The following is a 10,705-nucleotide window of genomic DNA, read 5'->3' on the forward strand; positions in this document are numbered from 1 at the left end:
AACCTTTTCAAGGATTTTTGAAGTGAGTAGCCAAGAAACTAGCCATCCCCTTTCACAATTAATTTTGAGCTGAGTATAATCATATGATTACACTGCATTTTATTTGAGATGTAAGTTTTCCTTAGAGACTGTATTGCATCCCATGTATCATAACCTACACCACTACCCAGACTAGATTTTATGAAAGATGCATAGCCTTGTGGTTTGGGAAATTTAAATTGCTTTCCTTATCTTTCCCCTTCATGTGAAAGCCAAGAAAATAACCCCAGAAACCACAGTCCACAGATTTATGAAACAACACAAACACTCCCAGTAGCAATACATGCCATTCAAAGTCTCACAAAAACAGCAGATGGACTTTAAAATATTAAAAGGCAAGTTTGTTAAAAATTAGCTCTGTTTCGTACATACACTATGGTAATTAAGAGAAAGTACATTTCATAGAAGCAATACATCCTGAAACTTACCTCTGTGAATAAAACAAAAAAAAACCCTAAACTGTTAACTTTCAATAAAATTCTGCGTACTCACTTTTGATTTAGAGATCAGTTGACATAGCTGGACTGCCTCAGTTCCGTGCTTTGCTTCTGCTACTCAGAAATTTGCCCAATATCTTCCAAATGAAATTAAAACCTTTGTTTCATCTCACTGTCAGTATCCCTAGCACTCAGACTAGAACTTCCACACAGTCAAGCGCCATCCCTGTTTTGCACTGTTAGTGGACAATTAATTAAAGGAAAAGAGTTAGTGCACCCAAATAAACATAGGCCACAGGGGAAGCACAATAGAGGGCTGTTTACAACACAGAGTGGATTAAAGGACAGGGTTTGCCAAGTTGTCACTAACACAAGCTGATTAAGTCTGCACAGCAGAGAGCAGACATTAGCATAGGTCGGGAAGCAGTAAAACCACAGTGACTTGGATGCAGGGCCACACAAACATGACTAAACTGCTTCCAAAGCTAATCTAAGCATCTTCACACCACATTTCCTAGCACTCCCTGTTCTAGGATTTGGTCCTGCAGAGCCAGTGTGCGCGTAGGCATGCCCACAGTCCTTTTTTTCACATTGCTGTCTTACACCAAGGAGTTCTAGCTTCTTTTCAACTGCTACAATGAGGCGAAGTTCTAAAAATCTCGCCCATACATTTGATGCAGGAAAAAATTTAAAAAAATATATATTAAAAAGAGGCACAATGCTTTACTATCCTCTGGATCCTCCCTAACAGATAAGACAGGAAAGCAGAGACAGGGAGAAAAGGGATCCCCAGTACAGCACTCTCCCTGCATTTTGCAGATAGCACTGCAGCACTGTAACCATCTCTTACTTACCAAAGAATCAAAAACCATGCGAAGTCACTTAGTGCACTTAGACACCTTTTGCCACGGCAATACCCACCCTGGCTCTATCACAACTCACAGAGGCTCACATCAGCTGCTCTTAAAACTATTCATGACATTTTCTGAGAACACACATCAATGCAAGTGTATGACCAACCAAGGAAACAAAACAGATCATGGAGAAACAACAATGTGCGTATCACATACTTAGACTGACCCTCACTAGCTCTCATTTCCCCACTACCTCCCTCTCCTCTTGGAAGCTGAAATAACCACTCTTAGCTCATTCAGTCATTCCTCCAGATTCCCAGGCATTCTTATTGCTCCTCTCCAGACTGCCTCCAATGGGTTTGTACTTCTATTATTATTATTATTTATTTTATTATTTATTATTTTATTAAATAAATTACATTTTCAAAATTGGGAGCTACCTCAGCTCAGACCTTACCTCCACTGGTGAGAAAGATTACATGACTTAACTTGCAGAATGCACCTCTATTCTCACCTAAGTGATGTAGACACAGGACCCCCCCAAGTAAGAACTAGACAGGTCCTGAAGGGTTACTGAAGCAAACCTCAGGGTGAAGCAAGGATGCATTTGGCCCTCTGGCCCTCTCTGCTCACTCCCATTGACCAGGCCAAAACAACCAGGTGGCAGTAATTACTTTAAAGCAGCCTCGCTGTGTTTGAAGTAAGGAACTGAGCGGTGGGGCTCATGCTTTTGCTATGCAAACCTCAACCCAACCCAAGAACCAGCCCTGTGAAAAAAACCTTTACTGAGGGCTGAATTAAACCATTCAATGACAATAGCTTGGTATGATATTCTCTAATTTTACAATTCCATAACCGTGTTGGCTCATTCTTCTCATCCACTATAATCTTTAAGTCCTTTACATAAAACACACGAAACAGAACACTGCCTTTTGAGTCCACTGCCAAAGAACATTGTTTTTCAAGCAGTTCAGCACTTACCCACAGTAAGTTACTCCAGACGTTCTTTAACAAGGGTGAAATTTTGACATTTGCTACCACAAGGACTCAAGATATCAGAGATCAACTGCTCCTTCTCTGTCTGCAGGGCCTGTCAGCATTTTGGAGAAAGAAATCGCATTAGTCTAACACAGTTTAATCTTAAAAATAAAATCATCTGGACTACTACCCATTTCTTTGTCATCTTCTAGTGCTTGAGAAGAATGTAAATCCCATGAAAAATACTGGCATAAACAATCAAAGTTAAATAACTGGGTCTACAACTGTTTATTTCTATCCCCCCCTCTAAAAACAGAGGCTTGTCAATTGCTCTCGTCAGTTCCCCAGTATTACACACATCCTCCATGAGTTAAGAACTGCAGCAACTCAAGGATTACATCAGCCAGCTCTTACCCTTTCAGTAACGCTTTTTAAACACTTCAAACTTAAACTTATCTCAGTGCTCTTTAAGCTGTCCCCTCCTCATACCAGCTTAGGATTTGAGCACTCGCCTTGAACGTGGGTTACATTGGCCTCTCTTAAAAAAGGATGAGGTAAAAAAAATACCTCAGCCTGCTTTGTATTATCTGTCAACAGCTCTAGTCTTCAAAGAGCAGCAAACCTTCCTTGTCTTTCTTTTCACTACCATTATACTTCTCTAACGACTTCTTGTCAATCTTTGCCAGTCTGAGAGTTGCATTTAAGGATCACATGCTTGTGCTCTAACTCTACGCTTGCCCGGGACTCCCTTACCCTCCTTGCTGTGTTTGATGTTAAAGAGCTCGCTGGGAGCCAAACCAGCCTCTCACTGCTTTTTGGTTTCCCCTGTGGAGGAATAGTTTCTATTTCTGCATTAACATAATTTCCTGAAGGAACAATCTCTCTCCTGTGTCATCTTCTACTGCTCTTAACACACAGAAAGGGTGGATAAGATTGATGTTGACCCCACTCGACTGAAGTCTGCCTTTCTAAAACTCCACCGATTTATTTAACAGAAAGGCTTATTTTGCCTGCAACTGTTTCTTTCAACTCCCTGATGCCACAGACCCCAATATTCCTGTTCCTGAATAAATAATATTTTTATCTCGGAATATTTTAAAGTGCATTGGTACGATAACCGCTTGGATCACATTATCTTCTGTCACAGTCTTTTGTCACCGCACCCAATGCTGCGTACTCCTGAAATGCTGCTGTTGGCTTGACGCCTCCTTTAAACCTCAACTGTTGTTCCTTGAAACGTTTGCCAAAAATCGGTACAAATATCACCATTAGTAAAGGAATAGGCCTTCCTGCCAATACAACAGAACGTCATCCCTCACACTTGCTGCTGCTTCAGAATCAATCAGTAACTTTCCACCTATTGAATCGCTGCACGTGCACCTGCTACGGTAATGATAAGAACATACAGCAAGTACTGGATTGAAGCTATGCATAGCTTAGCACTTCCTAAACTAATACAACATCCATGAAATGCGAGCGACTGCTATCATTTTAGAGTTTTAAATTGTCAAGAGGAGGAATCAGATAACATTTCATTCATCTTTAATTCATTTAACTTTTTAAAATGTATCTGCACACGAAGTAATTCAAATGCTGTTGAATTTCACTGAAGGCTAATGGGAAATGTTCATGCAAATACAAGCCATAAATTCCGCTAACAATTTTCTTCCTTATAGGCAAAGACTAAAAGAAACATTAATGCCTGGTAAAGCATTCAGATAACTTCTATATACACCAAAGGTTAAATAATTCAGGCATTTTAACTGAGCTGCCTTGAATGTCAGCAGAAACCAGTGCCTAGGTGCCTACAACTTTGCCTACTCCCTCAGCTACAGCAGTTCATCTAGTGAAGAGCATTATCACCAGCCTTCACCTTTGCCCCTACGTCCTCAATATTGGGTGGTGGATATCATTTAACTCTTCTGATTAACCCGTTTTATTAACGGGTTGCTGAAAACAACATCACCGACATAACTTGCAAATAGAACACATCATAAATGCAACGTTTGCTAAATGCCTTAGTTGTTTCTTTTTGAATACTTAAATATTTCTCAATAAAAGTTCCCATGAATAGAAAGAAGTTTTCTAAGTCCAAGGGCTCCACCGGCATCAAAGTGAGACTAACCCAGCTCTATCCAGCCTAAGGAATTCTGCACAACCTCCTCAATACTCCTGTGTGTTCTGCTGCATCGGCACTAGCAAGTCGGGAACCCCTGAGCACTGGGTTGTTGCTGGCAAAGATCACCGCTGTAAAAATCATGCCAGCAAAATACTGCTGAAGGCAGATGTAACCACTGACATCCATAAAACTTCTGTGTTATCTGGCAGCCGGTTCACACTAACATCTTCCAGTGCTGTTCACACTGCTGGGACTAAAGCGTTAAGAACAGAAATCAATGAGGGGAAATTGTTTTGCTTTTTTTTTCATCCTTTTAAGAAAACGTAGTATTTCCACTTTACGTGCTACTCACCATATGAAAATGTTTCAAGGAGCTGATAAAGAACTTTCCAATTGTTTACCTGAAACCAGTCCAAGCAGGCAAGCATAATTAATCTCAATGCAAGTCAGGAATTCAGAAAGGAAATTACCCACTTACACCTAGCAATTCCAAATGTGATGGCTGACTATGAACTGAATGGCAAAATGACTAACTGTTTAAAAAAAAAAAAAAAAAAAAGAAAAACCACAAGACCCCCTCAAAATAACAGACTACCTGAACCCACCACCACTACCTTCAAATTTCAGTCAAGTCCCAGTATGACTGCTTCTCTCAGACCACGCCACAGGCATCCCAAGGGCATCTGGGTGGGTTAAATAACAACACAGGAGCCAAACAAGGAGCAACACACTTTTTTTTTTTTTGAAGGCAGTAATGGTTCACAGAAAATTACTTGGCTGCTTAGCACCAGTCATAGCTGTACCTCACTCAGGCACGTATGGGAGAAAACAGAGAGTAATTCCAGGTCGCATGCAGAAGGGCACAGAGCCCTCGTCTCTGAAATGCATCCAGATCTCTCTGTGCTTCGGAGTGTCAATTAAGGAGTTCCTCACCAGGGGACAGGAGCTTTTGTCCTCCATAGGTTTTCTTATGGGAATACATTCTGAATTTATGGCACCATGCTAAAACATGTTTATGGCACAGGCAAAGTGTGTAAGTGTCACAAAACTCCAAGGAGGAAACAGCACAGCTACGCACAGCAGATTGGTCCAGTGGAACAAGATAAGCACATGTGATTATAAAAGCAGCACCTCCCTACTCATACTCCCTTCTGCACAAATACTTTCAAAATATATGCTTACAGAAGCACTACTGTTAATATAATCAATACCAGTATAGCAGTGAAGCAGCAAGCCAAATTACCTCTGCCTCTCACATGTGCTGCAATAGGGCAAGAACCTGCCACATCAAAATGAGTTACTGCAATTTAATAAAAATCCACGCTACTTTTTTGGACCTGGCTACACGATGACAGTTTTCATTTGTTGCTCTGTCTTGTGTGTCAAAAACAAACATCTGAAAAAAAAGGTTTAGTTACTACAAATATATTAATGATAGTTGTTGAGATAACTAACTCAAAAATACATATTTAGTTTAGGAAGTGCTAAGCTATGCATAGCTTAAATCCAGTTATAATTGATATAACTAACTCAAAAATAAAATATCCTCAGCACACACTTTCTCTCCTGCACCAGGGTACGTGAGGTTTTACTAAAGATTTTATGAGTTCAAGTGGGATTCGTTCTTCAGCAGTTCAGCTCTCCAACCATCAGTGCAGTAGACAGCCAACAGTTAAATTTAATTTACAATTCAAAAGTTTACTGGCATATAGGTCTTTTAAATAGCTTAAAGGGGTTTTGTTTGTTTGTTTGTTGTGCCAGTGTTTTGTTTTTTTATGTACATTAGGAAATCCTTCTAGCTGGGAGCTTTCTTGCTGGCATCACTTTATCGGTTCCCCAGGCAAATTAAAATATTACTAGAACAGTGACTACATTAGAGCTGCTTATATAAAAAAGTTTCACAGAAATAAATCCTACCCTCCACTGATAAACAACACAGGCAAGTTGCTCAAAATGAACAAGACTTAGGAGGAGAAAGGGCACAAGTGTCTCTCAGCAAGTTACTTACGCAAAGACCCTAGCACATGTTTTTGTTATCACACAGCTTATTTTGTTTTATTTTTTCCAAACCAAACAAGTTATACTAAGGCATGCAACTGTTTAAATCAATAAAACGATATCTGTCATGCTGTTTGGAGACTTGAGCAGAGGTACAAGGGAAGAAGATGACATTTGACTATCCTTCTGCCATTACATGGCAAAAAATACATATTAATATTTTACCTTTTCCTAGTATTTTTAGCACTAATCTAGCTATCTATTTCCCTACAGAAGCAGATAGCATGTTCTCTATAATGCTAATCATGATTAGACCTGAATTAACTGTCACAGTACACTTGGGCAATTCAGTATTACTTCACACTTGAACGTTCTTTCCTTTTTTTTTTTTTTTCTTTTTAGAAGTCATCGATTTCTCAATAACATCCCTGCACACCCATGGGGAGCCACCACAGCACGAAGCAGAACAAATTCCAGGACAAATATTGCAACTGCCAGGAAAACACGCTGCCTTTAGTTCAGAGACAGAACAAAGCAAATCAAAGACCTAAGCACACCTCACGCAGACTAACTCTCATCCCTCCTTTCAGGTGACAGTTTATTCCGGAGGAAAAAAAACATAGTGTTACTTGGTACATACAGAACTGTGGTTTCAGGCCTTCTGCACGCACACAGTTGTATTTGTGTAACGTTTCCAAACTTTTTCTGCCAATTAAAGCTAATCCCACTAGACACCAAAGGTAACACTTTTATAGATGAAGCCTTCAGGTGTCTTGAGCCTCAACCACCGTTAGAAGGTCTTACCTTAGCTGGTCTGTTTTCATGCCATACTGAATCGTCTCACCTGGATGCGTCCTTCAGAATCAACCTTTGACAAGCATTTTTCGGCCACATGATTTAAAAGGGAAAGTACTCTTATCACACCACCAATATGACTCCTTAACCAGCAGATAACTACATACAATCATAAGAAGTCTTACGATCAATGCCATAAAACAGTAAGGCAATATGTGTTCCCGAAAGCTCCTTAGTCCTGATAACGCTAACTTTAGCTAGGAATACTTTATTACCATTCCAGCACCTCCAAACGCCAGTCAACACCACAAAAATATATTGATGTATGGAATAATTACTCCTGCGTAATGTACAGCGCCATTTATTGCTGTATGCATTCTGAAGTGCATTCAAAACCATTCTTTCAAATTAGCCTAGTCAGTCTGCAGACCAAGTCTAGCTGACCTGCTCTACGAGACAGACTGAAGTCCTATCTCTAACTTTCAAATGGATGAATCCAATCAGGACAAGGTACTGGAGGATGTTTGCATGAGGTTTTTAAAGGTATAATTCTGACAGAATATCAGTAGCCACCTACAAGCCTTTATTTTGCCACTATGCTGTACTGCAAAAAGGACTAAGGAATTCAGAATTTCCAGGTCATTATTGCCCCAGCTTTTCACCAGAGCAAACCTTCGTAGCCTCTCTCATGCCCACACTATCAGAGCATTAAAAATACATATATAAGATATGCACAGGAATCAACCATCATGTGCCACCACCACCTGAAATACACCCTATATCAGAGGAGCTACATGGAGCAGACTGCAAGACACAAAAGCAGTGTTTTGCTGTATCTTCCTGGAAGCTCTCTTTCCGGGGTGCTAAATAAGGGTACAGAATACATTTGTTTTCTGGGTGGTAGGTCAGACCGTCTTACACTAAAAGACTATCTGGTTAAGCTGAGAAGACATCACAACTAAGCCAGCAATGCCATGTCAGCATGTTTAAATAGGAAGAATACTTGTGGTTGAAAAAAAATTGAGCATGTCTTAGAGTTTAAGTGTCTGTAAACCAAAATATAGTTTTAAAACTATTAGAAAAAGGATGAGTGGAACATGTGGTCTGAAAAGCCCTATTCTCTGGGACACACAGCAAACACAAACATGCCAACTGCTCTAGACATGCTGTAAAGCACAGAGAGAGCAGAGCGCTTCTCTCTCAAATGTTTGAGAGAAACTACAAGTCACAGTAAGACCAGGATGTATAGACCTGCATTTTCAAAGACTTAAGTACACAACTCAAACATTAAGAACTATACTGGATTTCCATAAACCTCATCAAAATTTGAAAAGCCCTTGCAATGGAACATTCTGCAAACATCAAAAAGTACCATTTGTATACTAATAAATAAAGATATGCAAGGGTGGAACAGCAGCCTGTAAATAAATTCTTGAAAAAAGCAGCCTTAAAACTTGATGTACATCAAAGTAATCTTGATAACCCTTCAATGAAGGGTTTAACAGAGAAACTGATGATTCAGATGGTACTGAGTCTGTAAGTCTGAAGACTTAAGCTTAGTAGGGTTCAATGCATTAGTATAATCTTTTAAAAAGAAAAAGCATAGACAGACTTCTAAAATTCAGTTTGATATCATGATTGAATAAAATCATGCCAGCAGCAGTTTCTCCTATTTCATTTCTTTAAGTTTTGGATTATATGAAGTTCCATATCCCATCTAGGAGAGGAAAAAAAAAAAAAAAAAAGACACCTTCACAGAGCATAACCCAATTTTTACCATCCCCACCGTATCATTTAGACTGTAAAGTCTAAAAAAAAGAAAAAAAGGCAAAAAAAAAGTCAGTGGAGTTATGTTTCTTTTATAGGCTTTGGCAACTCAGCTGTCATCATTTTAATACAATTCGCTTATTTTTCAAAGTACATATTGTCAGTCTTCATGGTTCAACAAATAGATTAAAATAGCTGTTTGCAGAAGTCAATTGAAAACATTTGTCTTGATTGAGATGAATCACAGAAAAAGGCATCTGGGTGTTCAACAGCTTCACAACTGCAACTGCCATCCTCACATCGATACATCACCAGTACAGTCTTGCCCTTTGCAACTATTTGTACTTTACAAAGCAGATTATAAGGTTTTCTGTCTTTTCTTCCTCCTTTGACCTTCTACATTTATTAACGTACAGCCAGCGAGGAAGACATAAGTCACAGCATCAGGTCCTAATTCCTAGATTAGTTTCAGAGCAGGTGGACTCTTTATACACAGCCCAGCTGAAGTAAGGCGGCACAAATAATGTGAAAATCCTAATCTGACTTGACTCCTTCAGGTGTTCTATCCCCTTCCAATTGCCCTTAATTCTAAAAGATTTCCTTCTAGAAATTATGATACAAAAACAGCACAGGCCAAAAGCATTGGTCTGAACTGCGTGACTTAACACTATTACTACGCTGATATGACAAACCTCTTTGAACAGAGAGTTTACCACTCCCTCTTTAATCTGAAAATGAAACAAGATAAAAACATCATGCTTCACCACCACGGAAATAAGGCCCCAAATCCTTCTTAGGGCTCCAAGGAGGGGTGAAAGCCATGTTATATGGATGAAAAATACCACTATGGAATCTGGAGCATCACAGTTTCACACTGATCATCAGAAAACATCTGGACAGAGAAAACAGCGGCAGATTCTGCAGTATTTTTCATCCCAAAAAGTATGACAACGTATAAAAATAACTCTCATTTGGAGGTATGTGTCTTCTTATCCGTGTCTGGGCCGTATTAATGCTAATCAGAAGACCAATCACAGACCCTGGGCAGGAGAAGGAGGAAATCCAAGTGAAATATTACCTCCAAATACCGCCAAGCCTGCCTCAGCATTTCTCAGTTTTAAGAAATCACGCGTCCTGATCTGGCAAAGCCATAGCAGCATAGGTCGGTCCCACTCGCAGTCCCCTAACAGACACCGCACCTCCACCTGTGCCTGCGGATGTGTCCCCACGGAGCCTCTCAGAATCACGTCAGGTTCCTATTGACAGGCTCAGGTGGCAGAGCAGGCTCACAGGACACTGCTAACAGCTCCTCACTGCCTTGAAGGAAGACAGCAGTCACTTTATCAAGACTAACTCAGACCTCCGCTTTGCTTTGGTGCCCCAGGAAAACACCAAAGGAGCCTTCATAAGTTTTCGTAAGTGACGCAAGGAATTTCCTGAGGAAAAAAAAAGGTCAGTATTACCGGAGCGCTAACACAGAAGTTTGAACCCAAACCGGGAACTCATGGATAGGGTCACAAAGCCAACAAACCAAGTGAAAAACACGCCGGTGTCACACCTGTGAGGAAAAAGTCTCCCCGGGCAGCCAGGAGCCCTCCCCACGCTCTCACCTCGCTGCTCGCCCCGTCCCGGCCGGCTTTCTGTCAGGAAACTTCGCAGCCAGGTCGCCCTGCAGCCCGGCGGCCGAGCCGACCCTCCTCTCGCTCCACCAAAACAGA

General features: G+C 40.5%; 1 protein-coding gene across 16 annotated transcripts in view; it reads right to left on the bottom strand.

The window, feature by feature from the left end:
- The window catches only part of FHIP1A (FHF complex subunit HOOK interacting protein 1A), a 95,880-nt gene that overhangs the window by 84,798 nt on the left and 377 nt on the right, over nucleotides 1-10,705 (bottom strand). For 4 of the 16 annotated variants that reach the window (XM_080589406.1, XM_080589402.1, XM_080589404.1 and 1 more), the window contains exons 2-4: nucleotides 10,066-10,423; nucleotides 2,312-2,420; nucleotides 532-712 (exon numbers count right to left, since the gene is read on the bottom strand). The exons of 1 other annotated variant lie outside the window; for it this stretch is intronic. The gene's annotated coding sequence lies outside the window, so the exon portion shown is untranslated. Of the gene's footprint in view, nucleotides 1-531; nucleotides 713-2,311; nucleotides 2,421-10,065; nucleotides 10,424-10,597; nucleotides 10,691-10,705 lie in introns of all 16 variants that reach the window. 11 more of the 16 variants (XM_080589405.1, XM_080589408.1, XM_080589403.1 and 8 more) reach the window with 8 other exon arrangements.

Source organism: Anser brachyrhynchus (assembly GCF_964034855.1).
Source record: "Anser brachyrhynchus genome assembly, chromosome: 4".
NCBI lineage: Eukaryota > Metazoa > Chordata > Aves > Anseriformes > Anatidae > Anser > Anser brachyrhynchus.